We start from the raw sequence: 8,239 nt of genomic DNA on the forward strand, positions 1-8,239 counted from the left end.
CACTCCACTAGTCGTTTCCAAATGCGATGATGTATATTTTGTTGCATCTTTAAACAATACATGTCACGTCACATCTGTGTACTTTCTTTTTCATGGAAAAAAGTAAAGAAAAGTAACTGTGCATACGCGCGCGCGCGTACACACTACACACGTATACATAGTCAAACAGACAAACAGACAGAACTCCACACACACACACACACACACACACACATATATATATATATATATATATATATATATACATATATATATATACATATTGTGTGTGTGTGTGTGTGTGTGTGTGTGTGTGTGTGTGTGTGTGTGTAAGTGACATTGTGTGAAAGTCACAATGAACTGTAAATATTCACTCTGTGAAAGTCATGTGATTACTGTAAAGACACACTGTTTTACCGGATTTCCGGAAGTCGTCCCGAACTGTCAATAAACGTATCCCACCCCCCGCCCCACCCCCGACCTCCCTACCCCCGCATCCCCCCCCACCCTCCAAAATAATAATAATAATAATAATAATAATAATCAGAGCAAAGCAGACACATACCTTCAAACAGAAACGACCAGGCCACGTTACGTGAAATCCAAAGATCCTGAATTTAAAAAGTCACTGTGGAAAAAAAAAAAAAACCATACTTCTCCACAGTCACATATGAGCGTCACACACCCAGCTCTTACAGTAAATACCCTGCAGTGAGTGGACACGACGACACAGTACGTACAATGCACAGGTTACACTGTGTGTTTTCTTACTTCTCCCTACCACCTAAATTTTCCAGACCACACAGCCTGTAACATACGTCCGGTGTACAGTGTCAGCTGGCCTGGGGTACAGCTCAGCTCGAGCTCTGGACATGGCTAGCGATGGTCAAATCGCTTCGTTGCAAGGGACATAGTGGGTGGCAGTGACCTCATTGTTTTTACAGGCTAGGGTCTGTACGGGCTATCGGGCAGAATCTTACCCCCGCTACCCCCACCCCCACCCCCCACAACCCACCCTGAGCCCCTCTACCCAAACCCTCTTTCTTTCTCCACCCTATGGTTCCCCAGGTAGGCTTTAATCCAATCATACTGTAGACTAAAGGCGTCCACTTTACAACGTTCAACGAGATACTGGTTAATGAAAGAAAAAAAAAAACAGGTAGTAGGCTTCGCATTTCACAAATGAGTCGCTTTCTCTGTGCTCTTTCAGGCATGCGAGTGTTAAAAACAACAACTGAAAGCATGGTTAGCATACAAACAAGCGCACGAGCACACAATGCTCAAGCGGGCACACACACACACACACACACACACACAACACAACACAGCACAACACAACACAACACAACACACACACACACACACACACACACACACACACAACACACACATACACCACACACACACATACAACGCACACACACACATACACACACATACAACACACACACACACACACACACACACACACAACACACACATACAACACACACACACACACACACACACACACACACACACACGCACGCACACACACACACACCACAACACACACACACACACACACACGCGCGCGCGCGCACACACCACAACACACACACACACACACACACACACCATATACAACACACACACACACATACAACACACACACACACACACACACACACACACACATACACACACACCACAACACACACACACACACACACAACACACATACAACACACACACACATACACACGCATACAACACACACACACACACACACACACACACACACACACACACACACACACAGAGGGCAGGATGGTGGTTGAGGGGTGTGGGTAGCTCCCGAACAGACACGATGAATTAATGAATGTCACTATCTCTCGGCAACAGGTTGTCACAAAACGGACCTGACACAGTGCCACACGTAACTATCGCACAAACACAACTAGGTTCATGAAATGTTAACCATTGGGGGGGAAAAAAAAAGAAGAAAGAAGAAGAAACACGAAAAAAAGGGAACAAAAATGTAATTAATCATTTGCCCCTGGTTGTTTCAAGAACAACAAACTAAATGAGACTTCCAAGAACGAACCGTAGCAGACAACCACAACCATGCCCCGATACAGCGCCTGGATGATTATAACCCCCCAAGCACTGATATAGGGTCTATTGGACTCGGCACAGAAACACTCACCCCATCCCCCTACTCCTGGAGTTATCTAAGGGCAGGCCATTTCATTTACTCCACCCATGGTGCACCATATTTTTTCCTTTGGAATATCTTTTCTTTTCTTTTCTTTTTTTTAACACAACAGATTTCTCTATGTGAAATTCGGGCTGCTCTCCCCAGGGAGAACGCGTCGCTCCACTACAGCGCTACCCTTTTTTTTTTAAATTATTTTTTCCTGCGTGCAGTTTTATTTGTTTTTCCTATCGAAGTGGATTTTTCTACAGAATTTTGTCAGGAACAACCCTTTTGTTGCCGTAGGTTCTTATACGTGCACTAAATGCATGCTGCACACGGGACCTCGGTTTATCGTCTCATCCGAATGACTAGCGTCCAGACCACCACTCAAGGTCTAGTGGAGGGGGGAGAAAATATCGGCGGCTGAGCCGGGATTCGAACCAGCGCGCTGAGATTCTCTCGCTTCCTAAGCGGACGCGTTACCTCTAGGCCATCACTCCACATCTTGATTCCCTGCCCCCCCCTCCCCCCACCCCACGCCCCCCCCCCACCCCCACCCCCAAATTCTTCAAATAACATGCATTCATGGAGGATGGTGGCAGAGTGGCTGAGACGCTCATCTGCAAATACAGAGTCTACATGAGGTTCTGGGTTCGAATCCCGCTCTCGCCCTTCCTCCCACGTTTGACTGGAAAATCAAACTGAGCGTCTAGTCAGTTGGATGAGACAATAAACCGAGGTCCCGTGTGCAGCACGCACTTGGCACACTTACTAATAATAATAAAATAAAAAAAAGAACCCATGGTAACGTGTCCTCTGGCAAAATTCTGTGGAAGAAATCCACTCTGACAGGTACACTAACATGTCTGCAAGCAGTCAAGGCCTACCTAAGCGTATTGGGTTATGCTGCTGGTCAGGAATCTGCCCATAGAAGATGTGGTGTATGTAGCGTATATGGATTTGTCTGAAGGTAGTGACGCCCTTTTGAGAAACTGAAAATTTTAGAATAAAAAAAACAATCAAAGAAAAAACTCAAAGGGGTCATTTTAGGGGAGAACTAAAATATCTCTGTCGCAAGTCCCAAGAAAGACTCCAAGGGCGTTATTGCGGGGGCAGTAACACAGATTCCACGTGGAGTTATTTTGGGCAGGCCCGAAAAAAAAAAAAAAATCAATACACTCCAGCTATGTTCGTGTGGAATTAACCTGAGATCATGCACGCGATTGCATCTTTTCAATCTAAACTGAAGCCAAACTTGCATTATTGGCCAATACTCGTAAACATCCGCCCCTTTCCCCTTCCACTCTCATGCACTTATCCAAGCGAGTCAGTCTGAGACCACAGTGAGTGGATCTTCATCATCCAAAGCGTGAAGATTAACTCACTCAGTACGGCCAGTCCTCTCTTCTCCTCTACACAGACCCCTCGGATGTCCAGTGGGTGTCTGAATGACCCAACCTTTAGCTTCCGTCGTCAGAATTGTGGTATTCTTTGTCAACATTCACCTCTTCAGTATAAGAGCCTTCCGCTTGCAATATTTTGATGATGGTAACTGGGGCGAAACCCTGTTAACGTCGTCTATTTCGCCGTTCGTATGGAGAGAGTTAACACACACGTTGTGAGGGTAAAGCCAGTGAGATAACGCGGGATCTGTCTTTGTTGACTTTGTTCCTCTAAGTGGGAGGAAGCCGGAACTCTCCCACAATGTCTGACCATGAGCACTGAGTGGTTAACCCCTTGACTGCTGCTGGTGATTAACCCTTTCACTGCCAAACTCGCATTTATGCAGCACCGGCAGTTAGAGCACCCATGTCACTGAAGGGTGACCAGATCATGGGTCTGTTATCCATGAACCTACTGTGCTTTTAATGTTCGGTAGTAGGATAGGACTTATTTTCTACACATGACAGGGGGAGTTCCCAGCTGTTCTTAGACACCATATTTCCTGTGTTTTGCACTCTAAATTGACTGGCGGTGAAAGGGTTAAGTTCCTCAGTGAAGGGTTGTCATCTCACTGAGGTAAAAAAAAAAAAAAAGACCTTACAGGTCAGGATGTCAGTTACGGTAAAGTCCTACTTTAGCATCCTAAATTTAGGAGCCTATTTTACCGGTGATTTTTTGTGCCAGTGTGAAACGATATTACCATTAGTAGATATGGTAACCCATTTTCAGTAGATTTCGACTCTTGTGTTGTACGTTATTTTACACAGTTTTGATGCGGATTCAGTCTCTAAACTAACGTGCCTCCATCTCACTTTTTTCCGTTTTTTTTCCTTGGTGGGGTGGGGTGGGGGTCCCACAAACCGTGAAAATGTAACCAAACGGTGCAATAATTTAGGACGCTAAAATAGGACACAGTTACTTTTCTTCATGTTGAATTTTTTTTCCTGTGGAGTTTACATTTTTAACTTTTGACCAGCAGAATCAATAGCATCATTGACAAAACACAACAACACAAAACAATTAGCAACTGCACTTCATATCCATGCTGCATAGATCTCATGTCAATAAAGTTCGACATTCGGTTTGCACCACTGACAAGTGACACAAAAAACGTAGTTACTACATTTCAAATTCACACCACACTGATGGTCTCATTTCACCGATGTTCGGTATCAGTATCAGTAGCTCAAGGAGGCGCCACTGCGTTCGGTCTAATCCATATACGCTACACCACATCTACCAAGCAGATGCCTGATCAGCAGCGTAACCCAACGCGCTTAGTCAGGCCTTGAGAAAAAAAAATCAATCAATATATAAATTTTTTTAATAAAAAAAAAATCAGTAAAAAATAAAAATAAAATAATGAGAAATAAAATAAACATAAATGATAATAAAATAAAATAAATAAAGTGAATATATATATACATATTTTTTTATTAAATTAAGAAAATGAAATAAAATAAAAATGATAAAATAATAATAAAATAAATAAATAATAGATAAATACATAAAAATACTACTAATAATATTAATATTCAAAAGGCCAATGTTCGGCAGTGAAGGTGTTAAACCCTCCTCACATCACATAGTTATCGTAAGTTCCATCTGACGCTGACCGTAGACTACACACTTACAACGTGCGTGAGACATTAGCGTCTACGTCCAGCCTTTCCCACTTCAGAACCAGACAGGTTGGTACACACAGATAAACGTGCGTTAACGCGTTGTGTAATAGAACGACCTGACCTTCTTTGCTTTAAACACACCGTGAATCCTGTGGATTTTGCTGGTTTGGGGGTTACCTGCCGTGAAGGACTTGGCGCCCCCGCCCCCACCCCCACGCCCGCCCCCTCATCCCCCCACCCACTCCTCCCCTCTAGCCTGTTGGCTAAAACGACTGCTGATATTGATCAGCCCATGCGGACAATTTGTCACTGACACAAGTGGATAGGTTTCATCTTCAGGTCCTGTTCCCTGTTCTGTTTATTCCGCCCGAAGCCGGCCTGCCTGTCAATTCATCATGTCGCTTTATGGGCCTTGCAAGTGCAGGGTCTTCACAGGCGTGTTTCGCAGGTCGACATGCAATTTGCTCGTTGTGCTGTGTGTGTGTGTGTGTGTGTGTGTGTGTGTGTGTGTGTGTGTGTGTGTGTGTGTGTGTGTGTGTGTGTGTGTGCTCGAGCGTGCTTGCATGTGTCTGTGTGTATATGTGCGTTCGAGCATGTGTGTGTGTGTGTGTGTGTGTGTGTGTGTGTGTGTGTGTGTGTGTGTGTGTGTGTGTGTGTGTGTGTGTGTGTGAGGGAGAGAGAGAGTCTGGACGACCCACAGTAACATCGAAATACTTACGAAATTGTGCTCTGACGGTACGTAATAATCGTAGTATCCAAATTTACTCGTCCGATGTCACTTTTAGTAAGGAGCAGCATGCATAGTAGAAAACTGGGTTATGGAGAAACCCTGACTGCAAGAATTTCATCTGAAAAAAAAGAAAGAAAAAAAAACCCAAACAAACACATATTAACATTGTGTGTGTGTGTGTGTGTGTGTGTGTGTGTGTGTGTGTGTGTGTGTGTGTGTGTGTGTGTGTGTGTTTGCGCGTGCGTGTGTGTGTGTGTGTGCGCGTGTGCGTGTGTGCGTGTGTGTGCGCGCGCGCGCGCGTGTGTGTGTGTGCGTGCAAGGCATACTATCCTATTGCTCCCAGCCACATAAAATCCTGATAAATGTGCACACCAAAGCAAACCAAACCAAAGTAACTCAGCAAAACAAAACAACAACCCAATCAAAACAGAGACTGAGTCATTAGAAATATGTCGAAAGATCCTTTAGCAATGAGGCACGTGTTCAAAATTAGGTTTCGTCTGATTGTGTGAGCGTCTGTCTCGGCGTTAATGAGATACGGATACGAGTAATTTATTCAAGGTGTTAATGAGAGAAAGCGAGAGATGGAGGGGGGGGGGGGGGGTAGGAGAAGACTCAAACACAGGTAGGGAGGGGGGTAAACAGATCTGGAGGGAGAGAGAAAGACAGACAGACAGTGTGTGTGTATGCGTGTGTGTGTGTGTGTGTGTGTGTGTGTGGTGTGGGGAGGGGGGTGGGGGGGGGGGGGCGGGTGAGGGGTGGTAGCTTTTACACTTCCACTCTCTCCCGATTTCAGTACACACACATAAGCAAAGTGCAAACACACACACACACACATACACACACACACGCGCGCGCGCGCGCGCGTTTCAAGCTAACCAATCCCACCCCAAGAAAAAATCAGCAGCAGCTGAAACTGAGGAATGAATATATGATTATTGGAAACAATGTTTATGGGAGAGTTCACCAATATGTCATTTTTATGGCACTACCATTGTACCATACTTAGTTTTATGGAGACCAACCAGTATGTATCTATCTTTCTGTCTGTCTGTCTGTCAGTCAATATATCTACCTGTCTGTCTGTCAGTCTATAGTTATCTGTCTGTGTCTGTGTCTGTCCGCCTGTCAATATATCTATCTGTGCCTGTCTGTCTGTCTGTCTGTCTGTCTGTCTTTCATTTTTGTTACTTGCGAAAAAACCCTTAGTTCACTTTTTCGTGGATGTGGGAGGGGGACGGAGGGGGGAGGTTAGCTTTATTTCTGTCTTGTGTACATTATGTGTATGATGTTTGTATGTTCATTAATATGTGTGTGTGTGTGTGTGAGAGAGAGAGAGAGAGAGAGAGAGAGAGAGAGAGAGAGAGAGAGAGAGAGTGTGTTCGTCTTCTTCATCCATTGAAATGGAATTAACGGTAACCATTGGGACTCAGACTCTTTACTGGTTGTCTCTTTTTCTGGAACACGCACACACACACACACACACACACACACACACACACATACACACAAACACGCACGCACACACACACACACACACACACACACACACACACACACACACACACACACACACACACACAGCGCGACTGTCACACAATTTCTTGTAATGATGAGTGGTGAAACGCAAGCACCAAGGACAAGAGAGTTATCAATCCGCACCAGCCATGCCCAGGTAAAACAGCGGTCAAGGATTGCAGGGGCCGGGGCAGTTGATGGGGAGACCTTACAATTTAAACAAGGACGAAACCTCATCAGCGCCTCTATGGAACATGATGTATGTGTGAATGTGTGTCTCCATGTTTTATATTTATTTGCTTATTTATCATCATTGTTGTCTTATTTTATTTATTCATTTATTTGTTTATTTATTTATTTATTATTATTATTATCATTATTATTATTATTATTATTATTATTATTATTATTATCACTACCTTTTTTCATATTATAATTTTTTTTAATCTATTTATGTATTTATTTACTTATTTATGTACGCTTATCTATTATTTATTCACCTTTTTTCTTTTTTTTTTTTTTTTTTTCAAAGCCTGACTAAGCGCGTTGGGCTACGCCGCTGGTCAGGCATCTGCTTGGCAGATGTGGTGTAGCGTATATGGATTTGTCCGAACGCAGTGACGCCTTCTTGAGCTACTGAAACTGAAACTGAACTGGGACATGAATCAACAGTCCAGGGCTAGGGGTTGCTTGAGCAACCTCAGCAGTGCCAAGTTTGCTTCGCTTTTTGAAAGAATGCTCCCAAGTCTATAGAACTGACGTAAA

At 44.0% G+C, this 8,239-nt stretch overlaps 1 protein-coding gene across 1 annotated transcript in view; it reads right to left on the reverse strand.

Annotated features, from left to right (window-relative positions):
• The window catches only part of LOC143292024 (FMRFamide receptor-like), a 314,330-nt gene that overhangs the window by 223,198 nt on the left and 82,893 nt on the right, over positions 1–8,239 (reverse strand). Inside the window, exon 3 of the mRNA XM_076602189.1 lies at positions 5,945–6,074. The gene's annotated coding sequence lies outside the window, so the exon portion shown is untranslated. The remainder of the gene's footprint in view (positions 1–5,944; positions 6,075–8,239) is intronic.

The sequence above is a fragment of the Babylonia areolata genome, chromosome 18, assembly GCF_041734735.1.
Source record: "Babylonia areolata isolate BAREFJ2019XMU chromosome 18, ASM4173473v1, whole genome shotgun sequence".
Classification (NCBI taxonomy): domain Eukaryota; kingdom Metazoa; phylum Mollusca; class Gastropoda; order Neogastropoda; family Buccinidae; genus Babylonia; species Babylonia areolata.